The sequence below is a fragment of the Lytechinus pictus genome, chromosome 8 (assembly GCF_037042905.1).
Source record: "Lytechinus pictus isolate F3 Inbred chromosome 8, Lp3.0, whole genome shotgun sequence".
NCBI lineage: Eukaryota > Metazoa > Echinodermata > Echinoidea > Temnopleuroida > Toxopneustidae > Lytechinus > Lytechinus pictus.
In genome coordinates this window covers 8,383,824-8,402,231 of record NC_087252.1, presented here as the reverse complement: position 1 = coordinate 8,402,231, position 18,408 = coordinate 8,383,824, and the positions used below count along the sequence as shown (strand labels likewise).

At 37.5% G+C, this 18,408-nt stretch overlaps 1 long non-coding RNA gene across 1 annotated transcript; it reads left to right on the top strand.

Moving 5' to 3' along the window:
• Positions 1–6,490: 6,490 nt before the first annotated feature.
• On the top strand, positions 6,491–18,065 carry LOC135155048 (uncharacterized). The gene is made up of 2 exons (XR_010294393.1): positions 6,491–6,532; positions 9,975–18,065. It is a non-coding gene; the product is annotated as an uncharacterized LOC135155048 (long non-coding RNA).
• Positions 18,066–18,408: the final 343 nt, after the last annotated feature.

Here is an 18,408-nt window from a genome sequence, read left to right as displayed (position 1 = left end):
AGTAATAAATATTTTCTTACAAAACAACGTAAAGTCAATTCCACTATCCGAAAACTTTTGAAAGAAGATGATATGATTGAAGACGAAAATGAAATTTTACAAAACATTAAACACTTTTACAGGCAGCTGTATACAAAACAAAACGTTAACATAACAGATGAGAATGCAAATAATTTTTTGAAAATCAGAGGACACAAACTCTCTGAATCTTCCTCCAAATCATGTGAAGGACTCCTCACTGAACATGAGTGTAAGAAAGTATTGACGGGAATGAAATGTGGAAAGTCTCCGGTGAATGATGGACTCTCCAAGGAATTTTATATTACTTTTTGGGACATTGTGAAGGATCCCTTACATGTTTCTTTGAATTTTTCTTTTCAAGAAAATGAATCGTCAGCAAGACAAAAGCAAAGTGTCATATCTTTAATTGTAAGCCAAATAAAGACAAACGTTTATTGGAGAGTTACAGACCTATATCGTTAATGAATGTGGACGCAAAAATATGTTCAAAAGCATTAGCCAATAGGATAATTAATGTTTTAGATGGAATAATTGACAAAGATCAATTTGCATTCCTACGCGGAAGAGCAATAGGGGAAGCTAACCGAAACGTACATGGCGTATATCATTTCCTTAGGGAGGAACAGAAAGCAGGATTCATTGCTTCAGTAGATTTTAAGAAAGCGTTTGATTCGCTAGACTACGACTATTTATTTGAATGCTTAAATTCGTTTGGTTTCGGTGCATCCTTTATTAAGTGAGTTAAAGCTCTGTAGGGGAAGGCGGGGTAAGTTGTGACACTTTTTGCATTTTGCATATTAGAATTGATATGAACAATAATATTGTAGAAATAAGTAACTTGCCTATAAATTTGATTCAAGTGAAATATAATGTGACCTTTGAAAAAACGATGTCAAATGGCCCAACTTCCCCCATATATGGGGTAAGTTGTGCCCCCCTCTGGGGTAAATTGAGCCACAAAAACTATGTACATTTCTATGCGGGAAGAACCAGCATGTCGTTTTTTATTTAAAGTCTTTTCACTTGCTAATTTGCTGTAAGTACTAACATCCTCTTTAAGTAAAAGAACTGTGATGTGGATTTGCTCCTTTCAGCCTGCATATCAGTGGCTTTTAAGGTTTTTTTGTTTTTTTTATTACATTACCATAAGAATTACCATGGCTCAACTTGCCCCATGTTGGTTGGCTCAACTTACCCCATTCCGAACTTCATGCAATATTTTCACATCCACACATTTTTTATGCATCCATTTTGTAAAATACCATGACAACAATGAGAATCTATACCTGGACTAACAATAGTGTTCTTATTTCTTTATTATATTTAAAGACGTGTGTGCGTAAAAAGCAATGATCTATTTCACACCCTTTTTTACTTTTTTAGATGAAATTTGTATTTTTCCCTCAAAAAAAGTACGTTTTGTTTCAAAGTTGAAAACAATGTGGTGGGGTTAAGGGTTATGTAATGGGTCATCAATACATGATACCACCATAATGTCTGACCCATTCATTTTTGGCCTGGGGTTGGTGGCTCAACTTGCCCCTATGCTCAACTTACCCCGCCTTCCCCTATACAAATTTAGAAGGTTGTGTTCTGAATAATGGCAAATCTACTGGATACTTTTAAATTACGAGAGGTGTAAGACAGGGGAATCCCCTCTCCCCCTATTTATTTATAATATCTCTAGAAACACTTGATATACGTATTAGAAATTCGATTGATGTACTAGGTATATCAGTTGGTACCAGTGAATTAAAGCTGTCTTTATAACGATTTTTGCTCATTTTGTTCAGATGTAAATTCTCTGAACTCATTATTTGATATTATGCAACAGTTTGAGAAGTGTTCAAGTTTAACAATTAATTTAAATAAGACAGAAATTTTAAGGATTGGAAATGTGTCGAATGCAGTTTTCCGACATAATTTCAATTTTGAAGATACTATAAATGTGCTTGGTACTTTTGTGGGTACTGGATCAGATACTGCGCAAGTTAAAAAAGCAGAAGAAATAGTTTCATCAATACAAGTGATTTTGAACATGTGGCAAATGAGAAGCCTAACTTTATTCGGTAAAATTCAAATAATTAAATCATTTGGAATATCCAAATTAATCTATTTATTTTCATCCACTCTTTTACCAGATTGGTTTCTTAAAAAGTTAGAGAGGGTGTTTTTCAGTTTTATTTGGAATGGACCAGACAAAATTAGAAGAAACGTCATGATCCAGGATCTATCAAATGGAGGAATTAAGATGGTAGATGTGTATTCGACTGTTAAAGCCCAGCAGTTATTTTGGATAGAGAGAATTAAACATGCGGATAAACAAGGATGGTTTCAAATTCTTCAGTATTACCTTAAAAAGAACGGGGGATTATTTGTATTCAACTTTAACTATGGTCATAAAATGTTGAGCTTGGATATTCCTCAGTTTTATAAAACTATTTTACAATGTTGGGATTCTCTTGATGTGAGAAACAGACAAGATAATACGAAGTTCCAGATCATCTGGAACAATAAACAACTGAAAGTTAAAAGATCAATATCATTTAAGTTACATGCTCCTGTTTAAGTTTAACTTTTAAACCAGAATTACTGTATACTTTATGTAAAACAACTATTCAGCCGTGTATAGATTATGCTTGTTCTGTTTGGAGGAATGGTTCATTGAAAAACATGGAACTTATAAAACTGCAAAGGCGAGCGGCACGTATTGTAATGAAGGAATATGAATTTTATTTTAGTTGTACAGATTTAATGAAGAAACTGAAATGGCAATTTTTGTTGCAAGGAGGGATTATTTCTTATATATTTTAGCTTACCAATGTTTATATGGACTTGCACCTATTAGACTCTGTAATGATATTGAACTATTTATTGATAGACATGGAATGTATACACGTAATGCTGACTCACTTAATACTGTATTACCTAAACCAAATATTTGAAAGTTTCAAGCAATCCTTTAAATATAGTGCAATAAAGATATGGGCCCCGTTGTACAAAGAGTTACGATTGATCCGATCAATCGTAACTCCATGGAAATTCATCAGTGTCAGTGCAGAAAATTTGCAAAATGTCCTTTGTAATCAAAGGAGAACACTCCAAATTGTCAAGAAATCAATGAATTTATGGATATGGATTCATATCTAGAATTTTGTTTGAACAGACATGCATTTCATATGTTGACTTATTATACAGTGCGTATCAAAAAAAAAGTTTACACTTAGAAAAAATCCTGTAAAATTATATATTTGTAATATCCTGACGATTTTTCTACATTTTATCATTGGTACAGATCCATTTAAGCAAATGAAGGTATAACTGTCGAAAAATATTTCCGCTTGTGTGAGCACCAATTAGTTTTGAAAACTTGGTGAAAAATGATTTGCGCAGAACTTTGAAAAAGTTATGCGAATAAAAGTAGACCTTAATCATGAAGACCACGTGGAAATTAGCAAGTAAAATTGATATGAAGATATCTTTTACCTTTTTAAACTTGTTTCCTTGCCCAAAACACTTCGAAGAGTGCGCATTGCACCCCATCCCACTCCCCCACACACCGAGTCCATCGTCACGATATTTGCTTTACACTGAGCTGTGATTTACATGAAATGGCGTAGGCTTGATTTTCATTTTGTTAATCATTGCCAAGCTTGGGAAAAGTGTGGAGAAACAAGTATTAAATGAAAAATGAAATGAAAACCAATTTTAAATGATAAAAACTTAGTGAAAAATGCTGGAGATGTCTGATATAAACTTTGGTTCAGATTCAGTTATGTCCTCAGATCCAGCTGGCACAAAAAGGGTAAAGGTTGTGCTTACTAAGTGTTGAAATTTCATATTTGGGCGGCAAAATTGTACAAAATGCTTGAATGTATCCGTTTTATTTCAGTTGGCTAAAAGTGCTTGGGAAATTTATGAGAAATGCTTCGCAGGGTAAGTTTGATTTCTCCCTTTCCCCTTGGCACAGCGTAAAAACAAGCATTTCTGCGCAAACAGATTTCTGCGAGCTTTACAAAAATGGACAGTGCTCACTCAAGTTTAACATTCTGCCAAAACTTTTACTTTCATTGGATAAATAAGACCCAAACCCATAATAATATGTGAAAAAATTACCCACATGTTGTATATTTTTTAATTCCCAGTGCTTTTTCAAAGTGTAAACTTTTTTTTTGATACGCACTGTATACTTAACCACACTATCTCTATCTTACCTCTTTCTCTCTCTTCCTGCTCTTTCTATTTTTGTTGTGCAACTTTTATCGTAAATTAAGTATACCCACTATTTTAACTTAAATTGGTATTCATTTTCATTGTTGTTTGATATTTTCAATGTAACAGGACCATGTTGAAAAACAGCGTATTTTATCTGAACATGTTATCCTGTATAAAGATGTTTTAATAAATAAATAAAAACGAATAATAATAGGGTATCCTAAATCAAAAATGTATGCGCGAAGCGCGATCAGAACATTTTAGTCTGAAACTTAGAGAACAAAATTTGTATCTAAATAAACATGCGTGCGTGTTTTTAAGAGTTATACATAGTATCTGGGCATTCTAAATATAATTCCTATCATGAAAATCAATAATGACTTGTGATTGCAAAACGCGAGCTGAAAATATTTAATAATCCTTTCTGAAAAAGGGTTAATTTAAGCACTAATTCAAGCACTGTGTAGGAAAATTGTGAAGTGGATATTATGGAATGCTCTTTATAAATGATGTGAGCGCAAAGCGCAAGCTGATATTTTTTTATCTTGGCGTAGGACCAGGACATTCTAAAAGCATTTTCTAAGAACGATAGCTCAGTCGGTAGAGAGGGGATTCGTATTCCGGTGACCCGGGTTCGATTCCCACTTGGTGCGCTAGTGCCCTTTGGTAAGGCATTAATCCTCAGTACCAGGTCCTTCGGAGAGGACCTTAAGCCGTCGGTCCTCTAGTTGCTTGCTTACAAGCATTCATGCTTTCTTAGCAGTCAGGTAAAAAAATCACCATCAATCTCACCACCAATCTTATCCCATGAAAATGATGACTTTCTCCTATTCATCTTCCCAAGCGCGAGATATTCCATTCCGAAAAAGTACAATTTAATTATTAGGAATTCATGAAAATTTAGTTTTTGTATTAATCTAATAAGCCTAATGTCAGCCCGACATTTGTTATATTAATTCCTGAAAACTAGACATTTTAAGCACTTTTGTGATTATGAATAGGATGCATGGGTTAATATATTTTTAACAAATTAATGAGAGCGCAAATCGCGATGTCATGAAAAGGGGACTTTATAAGTAGTTTGTTATAGAATTGATTATTATTAGAGAGGAAATTATTGAGGTATACATTACTCACCAATCAAAATGCTAGCGCGCAGCGCTGGCTGATAGGTTTTGACAATTAAACCTGAAAAGGTATATTTTAAGTACTTTATGGAATACACGAAGAGAATAAATAACTGACATATCAATTAACGCGAGCGCGCAGCGGGAGCTGAAAATGTTGATTCTGAGACAATAAAACGGACATTTTACAGAACACTTTTTGAAAATCAATTATAATCAAACAAAATAATGAAAGCTCGATGTCGGAGCTGAAATATGTTTTGTATAATGACATCAAAACTTGATATCTTAAGCTCTATATCACCCCATTGAGGAAGAATCTCGTGTAGCACTGTTTCATCAAACTTGCAATGCGAAGCGCGAGCGAAAACTTTATATAGTGACATACATGTAAAAGGTTTTTTATTTTATATTCCAAGTCGTCCCTTCAGCTTATTTTATTCACTCTTCTCGATCCTATTATTTTCTCCTCTCTTTTCCCTCATTTTTCTTTTTTTTTAAATGCCTTACCTCCCCCTTTTTGTTCGGTCAATAGTGAGTTCCAGGCCCCTTGATCTCCCTGGATCCGCCTATGTTAATTTGAGAAGCACAAAAAGCTTTATTTACAAAATGAAGGTCATTTTGGTGCCAAGAAATTTGATAAGCCAAAAAAGGGGCTTCTGCAAAAGATGTTGGTCATTTTCCATACATTTCTCCTATGTGACACACCAACCATAATTCCAGTGGGTGCTGCCTATGGAACATAATACACGCAGCACCCCCTGGGGAAATCCTTGGGGTGCTTCAGCATCCCCCAGAACCGCCCGCTTCCCAGGGTCATGAGACTGGACAGTATCTATGATATACCTTTGTGATGCAGGCACTTTCACCCTCTCCGTGACCCAGGGGCAGATCCAAAAATTTTAGATTTCCAGGGGGGTTCAGAAAAACTAACATGCAAATAGGGGTATTCATTCCTGAATCAAGCAGATTTATTTGACAAGCAAAAAGGGCACTCATTTGCGTACGTACACGACTTAAAAGGAAATGAAAAACAGAAAGCGAGAAAATGTCTTAAGTTACTTGAAGTCCTAAAAATTGTGTTTGATAATGATGAATTTAATTCAGACAATCCCTTCTTTCTTGCCAGGTACATCGACAGGTTTCTATCGACCTTTCGGAACGCTAAGGTGAGAAATAATGACATTTAATTAAGTTATTCGTTGTAATTGCGTGTTGTCTTAAATTCCATTTTGTGGTGACATTTTCTGCAAATAGTAGTTGTTGAATATGAAACACCCACCTCTACCAATACAGTGTAGATACAGTACAAGAAAAAGCAAAGAGAAAGATAAAGAGAAAAGGGTAAAAATTTGGTGCCAGGTAAAAATGGCAGAGGTAAAAATGGCAGAGGTAATAATGGCAGAGGCAATAATGGCAGAGGTAAAAATGGCAGAGGTAATGACAGACGCAAAAATGACAGAGGTAAGAATGACAAAGGTAATCCCGAGTGGATGGCCAGTCATGCGTGAACAAAAAAAAACGCGTGTTAAGTGGAATGTGTTTTTTTTTTCAGTTTCAGACGCAGGTCGCGCGAGCTCTCGGTATCGAAAACAGATTTTTTTTTAAATGATTTTGAAAGAATGGTCAATCACGGGGTCAAATGTATTTAGGGAATTTATTCCAAAGCTTTTATTAAGACTGACCAAACGTGTTCGGGTTCTTCCCAATTGTAAGCAACGGGCTTGAGAAACGGGAAAACGGATCGTGAAACTATTGTAGGGGTCACATTAATTCTGGCGACAATTTGTTTAGGCGCCCAAATTTGTAAATGTAGCCCGCAAAAACTTGTATAGGAGGTTATCTTGCACACGGAGAAAAACCTCGCCTATGGGTGTCTGGAAATAATTTGGTCACGCATGTGTACAGCAATAAATATGACTGACCCCCCCCCCCCTCTGTTACACCCACAAATGTAATAACACTTTACCCACAAATGTAATAACGCTCACAAATATAATAGCTTTTTACCCACAAATGTAATAATTTCACCCACAAATGTAATAATGCACTTTACCCACAAATGTAATAATTTTTGATCGCCCACAAATGTAATAATGATTTTAACCAAAAATGTAATAAATTTGAAGGGATTTTTGGCGAATCCGTTCTAAACTAAAATCCTAAGCCAAAGTTTTTTTTCCAGACCCGGTTGTTTCAAAAATTATAATATAAGTCCAGTCTTTTTTCCAGACCCGGTTGTTTAAAACATTATAATATAAGTCCAAAGTCTTTTTCCAGACCCGGTTATTTTGAAAATTATAATATAAGTCCAAACTTAGATAGGATAATGATATTCCAGTGAAATAAAAATGAGAATCGAGCTTAGTCTTTTCTCCAGACCCAGTTAATTAAAACTGGTGGAATAAATGTATTTGGTGTTGTTTTAACTTATACGGCGCGTATTGTGATATATGCGCTAAGAGTAAATTGAGAATCAAGCGTAGTATTTTCTCCAGACCCGTTTACTTTAAACTCAAAACTAAAACCCTAATAGGGCCGTCTGCACCATCCCGAGTTTTCAAATTAGCGCGCTATTTCTGATCCGGCAAATTATCCCGATCTGAAAAATCTCGAGATAGTTGGCGGTGCAGACGCAATTATCGCGCTAGTTCGTAGGATTAATCTCGAGATTGCAATCCCAAGTCAACTCGGGTTTATTTGCAAAATAGCGCGCTATTTTACGAATTATCCCGCTAATTCGTCGGTGCAGACGCACTCGAGATTGGACTCGGGGTAATTTATTCATGACGTCGGTCCATAATGCAATTCGCGTTCCACTTCCGCCTTGGTCAAAACATAAACACGTGCGAAAGTCAACTTTATACATGCGAATAGCGTTCATAAGCAACGATGGTGTCCCACCAGTGAATGGATTTTGGGAGAGACCAGACCGAAGGGGGAGGCGCTCATCGACGATGGTCATATTCAATAACAACACTGACAGCAGTGTTGTCTTATTCCTTCGCAAAATGTGAGCAAATAGAATTTCTTTCCTCCTTCTCTCCCTCTCTCTGTCGTTGCCTCCTACTCCGCCATCATATTTAACGAAGAATACATCACTTCACTCGCTGAGCTGAGAGGATTGTTGCATAACACCGGTCGAATTCGGCGAAAGTGCTAGTGAAAGGAGTACATTGCTTGCATATCACGGGAAGTTATTCAAAAGCGCGGGCCGTTGAAACTCCAAGATCCGAAAGTGCGCATGCTCGTAATATCGGGCTTGTTGCCTCGCTCGAGCAGGAATCGCTCTTCTTGCGATGGTGCAGACGGGGTTTCTTGAATCTCAAGATTAATCGCGAAGTGGGCCGATCGGGCTAAAATCTCGAGATTGAGCAAACTCGGGATGGTGCAGCACCGCCTAAAGTAATGCGTTCATATAGCACAAAAGTCCAGTCTTTTTTCCATACCCGGTTGTTTAAAATAATATAAGTCCAAAGTCTTTTTTCCAGACCCGGTTGTTTCAAAAATTATAATATAATTCCAAACTAAGATACGATAATGATATTCCAGTGGAATAAAAATGAGAATCGAGCTTAGTCTTTTCTCCAGGCCCAGTTAATTAAACTGGTGGAATAAATGTGTTTGTTGATGTTTTTATTTATACGGCGCGTATAAATAAAAACACTAAGAGTAAATTGAGAATCAAGCGTAGTCTTTTCTCCAGACCCGGTTATTTAAAACTAAAAACTAAAACCCTATACTAATGCATTCATATAAACCCCTCCAAAAAAATAACGCAACTCAAGTTTGAGGGAGGATAAATTTTTTTATTATTCATTTATCTATTGTATTTGTGATTAAAGGAGAATGAAACTCTTGGAGCAAGTTAGCTTTTGTGAAAGCAGAAAAATCAAAGAATAAGATCAACAAAACTTTGAGTAAAATAGGACTAGCAATAAAAGAGTTATGAGCATTTGAATGTCGAGATCACTAATGCTATGGAGATCATCCCATTGGCAATGCGACCAAGATCTGTGATGTCACACACGTACAACTCTCCCATTCGGACACTGAAAATATACCCCAAAACATCTCTTTTTGCTCATTCTAATCATATGACAAACGATTCATCAACGATATAATGTTGTGAAACCTCTGTACTTGTCATCTCATAAAGAAAACACCTAACCTTGTGATAGATTCTATAAAAGTGAGAATATAAGTGAAATAAGTACTAAAGTAATGAGGGAGTTGTACGTGTGTGATATCACAGATCTTGGTCGCATTGCCGATGGGAGGATCTACATGGCACTAGTGATCTCAATATTCAAATGCTCATAACTTTCTTATTATTCATTCAATCTTCCTCAAACTTTCAACAATATGTTTCTTTGATTTTTCTCTTTGATATGGATTCAGCTAGTTTCAAGGGTTTCATTCTCCTTTAAGTTATGTGATAAATCATCGATAAATCTCGGTTTCGTTTTTTGTGGGACGCACTGTATATCCATGCAGAGTCTCTGTTTAGTACTTGATTAATCCTTTTTTGATCCACAGTGATTCTTTCACCTCTATCATTCCAAAATGATGAAAGTTTCCGTAATACACGTGTTTTTTTTTTGTACGCAGATATACAGACAACATTCATGACATTAAGAGACTTCAGGACCCGCAGACAAGCTTAAGTCTGATGTTTGACGTTTGACAGAACACACTCAGACGAAAAGAGGATGTTAGATATAAGATGAGTGAATAACCATCAAGGGCATATTCTGTGGCTTAAATGGCAGACATGATCTTAAAATTATATATATATATATATATATGTATGTATTGGGTGTCCCACTCATCAAGCTTTTGCTTTTAGGGGCATCCTAATCATTTAATCTATACTGTACATTCAAGTATGATTTTGGATATATTTTGGTTTGTAATTCGATTTTTTAAATGATTGAATAAAATTAATTGAATTGAATTGAATTGGCAAAAGCCTAATTCTGAAACAAGGGATACATCCATCGACAATAGGAGAAAACAATAGGTAGATCATATAATGTACACAATAAGCTTTCTAGAAGATAAAAACCTAGAGGGTATATATTACTCTTTTTTTGGTTGTTGTCCTCCGTGTATTTTGTTTAAGGTTTAGGTTTAATCGATAATTACGATTTGGTATTAATGTATAATTCAATATTTCGTAAAGCGTATAGAGAGTCTTGTGACTATTATGCGCTTTATAAATTTCAAATATTATTATCTCACACAGCCACATACAGATACGCACTTTGTTCAGATTGCCCCCCCCCCCCCTCCCCCGCCTACTACACCCCCAGGGATTTGTGTGTGGTTGGGTTATTGTTTCCATTCATTAACACACTTTATGCTAACTTCCAGTAACTTCTTTGTGATTAAGCCATTCGCTTAAACATGCCCATGAAGGACTTGGGTAATGAATCGGGAAGTTTGTTTAATCCCATTTCATTTTCATTGGTCTTTCTTTTGCCGTTTTGTGACTTTGGATTCAGAAACCATATGAGAGGTTATAGCCTCTCTTTGATTGAACCAGTCAGCAATATCTGGCTTACCGTTCTAGACAAAGAGGCTAATTTGCCTAATTAGCCTGCCCGGACGTTCCACACACGTGTGAGCACTGCAGTGCGTGGGCGGAAGTGGTGACTTTTGTCATTCATGCTAATCCTAGCGGGAATGATAACTGACGGCATTTCCGGTCATCGCTGGTTTTGCGCGCCCAATTTTGTGTGTTGTCACCCACGTCCGCACATGTGGATGTCATGTGACTTATCCAGCCAATCAGAGATATGTACCCTGCGAGATACCGTGCATACGGCATTTCGACAGAGTATATAAGGCCTGCTTTGTACAAACTTTGCTCATTCTCCTGAGGACGACAAGAACACACTTGTCGAAACGTCGAGATACATGGTGTACCGTGAAACCTACTACACTGAACCAGTCTCTTGATCACTTTTGATTATTTGCATGTGCTTACTATTACGTAAATTAAAGCTTGCCAAGCTCGTGGTCACTGTCAGGAATTTCATCCTGCGAATCCTTCTACCACACTAAACACCTTCGAGTACTAGTGAATTACCACTCTAAAAAGTCATCACGGTTTCCAGTGACCAATCTGCTGATGAGCACTAGTGTCATAAACACTGGTCCTTTTCAGGACCGGCCCTGAGTATCTTCTCATCCATGGGCGGAAATTCCAGGGGGACAGGGGGGACGCGTCCCCCTACCAAAATATTAGGGGGACACAATGTCAAGTGTCCCCTTACTACTTTTGGTCTTTTATGATGGAGAAAAATAAATCATTCAAAATCGAAATAATACATGTATTTTGGAGTAAATGACCTTACATTTTGGTTGAAAAAATATTTTTGTTTGCTTGTCAATATTTTTTTTTGAAGGGGGGATGGGTAAAAATTACCTGAAATTTTGGGTGACTTTTTTTTCGCTTATCAAAGATTTTAGCCTGTGGTCTCCCCTACCTTTGGGGACAGATTTCCGCCCATGGTCTCATCTAACACTGAATGTCTCACAGACACCAAGCAAGATCTTCTGGCTGAACTGTGTGTAAAGAACAAATTGTGACATCCCTCTGCACTAGACACATTGTGGGCCTACATGTTTCCATCTACGCATCACTGGTAGTAGTATGATCCTCATCGCAGAAATACCACATGAGTACGGTAGTGCGCTATTTTCACGCAGCGGGCTGATTGTTGGTAAATATGAACTACTTCAGGTTCAGACATTATTGAAGTTTGTAAGTTCTGTCTATAAAGCTCCTAACCAAACATTCTTCCTACCTCGAGACGCTAAAGGTGGCCGAGTAAATGTGACTATTAGGGATTTCAGTCACATCATCATCTGTGTATATAGAGAAATAAAAGGAGATGCAACTTGTGGAGATGCCCTGATCAGATACAAATAAAATGTCGCTCATTCATAATGCGGAACTTCCCTCCTCCTTCAACAGCTGCAGGTAGAGACGTGGTTACAACCCTGATCTAGTTTTGTTTCAAACTGTGAGATTAAGATTGTGCGGGACCCTAACCAACGCACTCGAAATCGACCGAATTTAAAAAAATCATGGTTTCTTTTGATCTTTTTTTCAATTTCAATTTTATATATTTTCTTTTGAATGTTATAGTTTGCAATACCAGCCAGCTTTCTTTGACAGTAGATTGCACTCGACTAAGCACTCGAGCCAGATCAATGAAATGGTACAGTTTTTTCATCGTTCTGACCCGAGTGTTTGGTCGGGTGTGGTGGCTGTCACAGATTGCTGACTCACAACATGCTGCAATTCCAATCTCCGTCATTTAATCTTGACCGTTTTCTTGTTATGTTTTTTTTTTATTAAGGCTCAGAAATGTCTGCTATTTCACTTTTTTCCAATTAACAATGCAAACAATAAACACCCCCCCCCCCTGATTTTTGTATTTTTTCGGTCATTTTATTCTCACTCTTTTTGTAGCATAATCCCCCTCCATAATGATGTTTATGTAATGTGTATGGACCTCAGGTGCAATTTCCAATCTTATCCTTTTGTTCTTATTCGATTTTTGTGTTAATTCGTATTATATTCCTTTCATGTATTTCTCTATTTTTTGTTAACTTTGTATGTATCAGTCGCCGGACTGCTTTTACAATGTCTTTCATAATAAACCGAATTGAACTGAAGAAGGATGCAGCCCTTACTCCTCGCAAAGTCCCCTTCTGCAAACATTTCAACCTGAAAAAAACGAAACTGGGAGCAGTTTGTCGTAGATCTGGATAATATATTCAGGACCTCCCTGCACTCCCTGCTTATTACCATTATTACGACACCTTTTGTAAAAATGCTGAAAAAATATTCAAGGAAGAATATTCCGCGAGGATGCCGTACAAGCAAAACTCCGGGCTTGACGGATGACTCTTAGCTGTTGTACAATGAATATGCCAGGCTCTTTGAGAATGATCCCTTTCGCGCCGATACACTTGAATGTGGGGGAAACTTGACTACTGCCATCATGGATAGTAAAAAAAAAAAAAAAAGGCAAGATTTCATTGAATCAACACATATGACTTACAGCAGCAGGAAAGCCTCGAAAACAATTCGGATCCTTGGAAACGACAATACGAAGTCTCAACCTAGGCCCCAAGTTTCTGCCGACCAAGTGGCCCATCAGTTGCTTGTGAACAGTTAATGTAACCCTATTCATTGCCAGCAATATTCAACTTCCCTAAAGGTGGAGGAAGAGCCTCTCAAGAGTTATCTGAATTACCAAGACATTTCAGTGTGAACGACATCGACATGAACTACGCTATCAAAGCGGTGAAGAACAAGGCTGCTGGATTGGATGATGTTCTCTGTAAGCATATCAAACATTTTGGATTTGTTTCACTCCATTGGCTGTTTGACAGCGATGATCTGGTAGGCCCTACTCCTTACTATGCTGCATATTATCTCCTGGCAAATCCAGAATTAAAAAAAAACAACTCGGCGTTTCCACCTTAACAACAGAGATGCAGACCGGCAATTGAGGGTCAGTTGGTATGAAAAATTGTTGGAACACACTAGCAGGCCAATCTACCTCGGCGTCACTCTAGACGTTTCCCTTACATACAAAGAACTTGATGCCAAGACAAAGGCTAAAGTTGGAGCAAGGAACAGCATCATGAAGAAGCTTGCTAACACAAAATGGGGAATAGAGGCCAAGACCACCAGTATGACAGCTCTTGCTCTACGCTACTCGAATGAGTATACAGCCCCTGTTTGATGTAGGTCAGCCCTGAATGCTTCTTGCAGAGCAATTACTGGCTGTCTACGACCAACAAGATTAGATGATCTTTACCTACTGTATGGTATTGCCCATTCACACATCAGAAGAGAGGTGTCAGCTCAGGCCGAAAAAAGCAACAAGCAAGAAGCTAACCCCCATTATCCACTCTTTAACCACGAACCTGTCAAACATAAAAGACTCTAATCAAAACGTAGCTTCCTTCTATCGACTGAATCTTTTGATGCCTCTGCTCACAATCAAAGAGCCACTCTATGGTCTAACGAATCCTGTCTGTGACACACAAACTGTCCTATGGACCACTCCCCAAGGTCTGAATGAGGAATGGCCAATCTTGCTATGTCTTAATCTCCTACGGTCTGGAACACTACGGTCACTAGCATACCTACGGGGGGGGCAGTCTGCCCCCTGACGAGTCCCAACCCATGCAAAGGACGTATCCGCGGACGGTCTTGCCCCCCCCCCCCCCCCCCCCTGTGGAAAATCCTAGGTACGCTACTGACTACGGTGCAAATTCCTAATGCAGAAATCGGGCCACAGCAGGGATGGAGAAACGGCCTGCCCCGTGCTAAATATTTAGCACCCCGTGCTAAATATTTAGCCCGATGGGCTAAGTTAGCCGGGGGTGCTAACTAGCCCACGCTTTGAGAAATGCTCGGTGGGCTAAATTAGCCCACGGGGGATAGTTAGCCCAGTGGGCTAAGTTAGCACGGGCTAAGTTAGCCACCCTTTGAGAATTCGGGCCATAGAGGATAATGTGTATCTTCTAAGTTTATCTATTAATCTTGTATTTTGTCTAACTGGATATTCAGCAGAGTCAGCCAATCTTTTCCCCCTTTTTTCTGGTGTTCTTTTATACCTCTGTCACGTCGTATTACCCTTACTGCTATAGGGAATATTGGATGGCCTTGGATGGGATGCATAAAAATATTTTACGAGCTGGGGAACCATATTGGATGAGTCGGAGACGAATCCAATACTAGCGCGTTTTCGCCCAGCGTCGTACGACGTAGAACGTAAGGGTCGTGTGCAAAAATCGCCAACTTCCATGGAAACAGAGGCCCGAGCGTTCTTGAGCTCAAATCACGGACGGTTCTTCCGCAAATTAGCGGGCGTCCGCATTAGAACGTAGGATTTGTCAACAGCCGTCAACAGCCAATCAGATCGCTTGTAGAGCGAGCAAGCTGAGCCGACAGCCAGTTCATAGAGCGCGGGCGCGGGATTTTCCCTAGTAGTGGTGACGTCATGCAGTCTACGTACTTCCGGTCGATCCGGCCGCGTTCAGCGATTTGCGAAACTGCTTACAAGCGAGAGTTGAGCGCGACGGACGCACGAACCAAGAGATCGTTCTACGTCGTAGATAGCGTCGTACGACGCTGGGCGAAAACGCGCTATTGTTCTTCAGCGAGTGACAATCATTTCTACGCATCCCACGAAAATTGGTCATCGAACTATTATTATTATTATTATTATTGTTTAGATACCCCCACAAAGCTAAACATGAATTAATGACGCAAAAAAAATGTTTTTACTCATTTTATGTCAATCCTGTAAATCATGAGCATGGCGACTGAGTATTGTCATTTAAAAAATATCTCTGAAAAGATGCGCTAGCGTATAGTGCAAGCGCATTTGAATTCTATAAATATGCGCAATGCATTTCATTGTGACGTAACAATTGCTTCATGCGCACAATCATTCATTATAACCAATTTTAATCTTGTGGGCGGGCAAAATATTAATTTCATCCAATATTTAAGCAATATTGACTGGCCTCGGGGCGATACGACATATATCGCCCAAACTAGATTTGTATCGGCTGAGTCGTAGACGAGGGTGATATCAATATAGTGAGGGCGATATATGTCCTTTCGCCCCCAGGGCAATCAATATTGCTATTAATAACCAAATCAGACATCTAGAGCAAAGAGCGTTCAAATTTAGATATTTTAAAGTTTAAGAATGAGAATCTAGTTTGTCATGTTGAGAAGACTGGGCCTTTGAACTTTACCATTGTGACGTAATTGAAATGACGCGTCCCTGGCCTAGGGACGCAGTATCCAACGTTATAAAATAGGTGTATTATTTCAAGCATCGCGATTGGCCAATACGCGTCACAATTACGCGTCCAATACACACGAAAATTGACATTGCACGCTCAAGCAAACCAGTGCGGTAGAAGTCCAACAAAACTGTACTGTAACTTTTTTTTAAATTTGTTTCTGTGTTGCTATTTTATAAAACAAATAATGAACTTGCTCTGTCGTGCGTAAAAGTAAATGCAGAGAAAGCTCGGTTTCTTCAGATGGAGCACACTGGGCACTCGCCGCTAGCGGTTTTCATAGGCATACACGTAAAAATCAGTTTTAATATTTTTGTCTGTTTGAAACAACCTCACTGACGTCAAAAAATATTTGCGCCTCTAAAACCCTACATCTAAATAATATTTTTGTCATCTTCTTCCTTTCTTTTATTACATGTCAACTAAACTTGTTTATGTGCCCATTACGCGTACATGTATATATAGGGCAATTATTTTTGTTCGTTTCGAATGGATTTTTACTGTAATACTAGTAAGTATTGTATCAATTATTTTTTTCACAGGTTGCAAAAACTATATTGCAGTATGATATCATTTAAGGTAATATTAATGAATTGTATATAGTGTGACATGGGTAGTATGTGGAATAATGTTTTTCATTTTGTGAAGTACACCATCGTCTCTCAAGATACTAGTAGTATGTGTTCATTCCACTTTAAATTTGCATCTATTGTAACGCATATATAAATTTGGTGTGTTTTTTTTCAGAGGAATATTGTCAATGGTTACATTGTAAGGAAATTCAGCAATGTGTGAATTTGTATGTTTGAATAAAGTTTGTTTTATCGATATCAACTGAAAGCTTGTTACACTTAAGCCACAAAGATAGTTTTGGCAATTTACGATAAATTGTATCTACTAAAGTTTCAAAACGTTTATGTGACCAAAAAATGTTTGTGTCATCTGCGAATATTACAAATGATAACAAATGCGTTACATTAGTCAATCAGTACTATATATTTTTTTAAAGCAAGGGGTCCGAGATCGATCCTTGTGGAACGCTGCATTTTATTGATTAAAGGTTAGAAGAAATATTTTTGTGAATTATATTTTTTCTTTCTGACAAATAACTCTCAATCCATGATAATGCAATTACTATATCTCCATAATTTTAAAGTTTTTTTTATAAAATTTGGTGATCGAGGGTATCAGATGCTTTGCTTAGGTCTGGTACTCCTTTTATGTTCTTTGTTTGTCATTGCATTTGTAATTTTATCGTATTATGTACTAAAGCTTGGTCCGTCGAATGTCCTTTCCTGAAGGAAAAGCATCAAGGAACGTGTAAAATCTGTTGTAAATATTTTCTTTCTAATATTTTGGATATGCTGGTAGGAATCAATATGTGATTGCATTTTACCTTTGAATATTTTTAGGGAATTAAGACGTCTGTCGGTGCAGATCGATATAATCGAATCATGATGCAATACATATTTGTATAGGAATGAAAGTGTTTATTCTATATTGAGATTTGCTTGATATGAGATGTTTTGTTATTTCAATTATTTCCTGAACATTTGTGGGTTTAAAGAATAGCGAATCATTAGTGGTGTGGGAAGAAATCTTGCAAAATTTTGATTTGGTCTGTAAAGTTGGTTTGCCAATGAGGGTCCTATTTAAAAAAAAAATGATTTGAATGTATCAGCTACATCTTCTGAATTTATTGCGGCATCAAGAACTGTGAAATTATCTTTGGTTAATGTTTGGATTACCAGTGTCAAATCAAATCATTAATGATCTTCCATGAGGTTTTCATATTTGATTAAATCTATCAAGTTTCTCCAAATAAAAAGATTTGCGAGCAGCTCGAAATATATTCGTCAATCTATTTCTATTGTATTAAATAGAAGGGTTCTTTAAAAATGCTTTATATATTTTTTCGGGTATGTATGGATTGTAAGATTTTAATAGTAATCGACGGCATTTTTTTTTTTTTTTTTTTGACAGGCGATACCCAGTGCCCTGAGAACAATTTTTGACTCGGCTTACTGAAGTGAATTTGAAAAGAAAAATAAATAAATAAAAAAACTTGCCCCATGTTGATTTGGCATAAATTACCCCAGTCCAAACTTATTGTGATATTTTCACATCCACAAATTTTTAAGCATTTATCATGTAAAAGACTATGACAAGAATGAGAATCCATACCTGGACT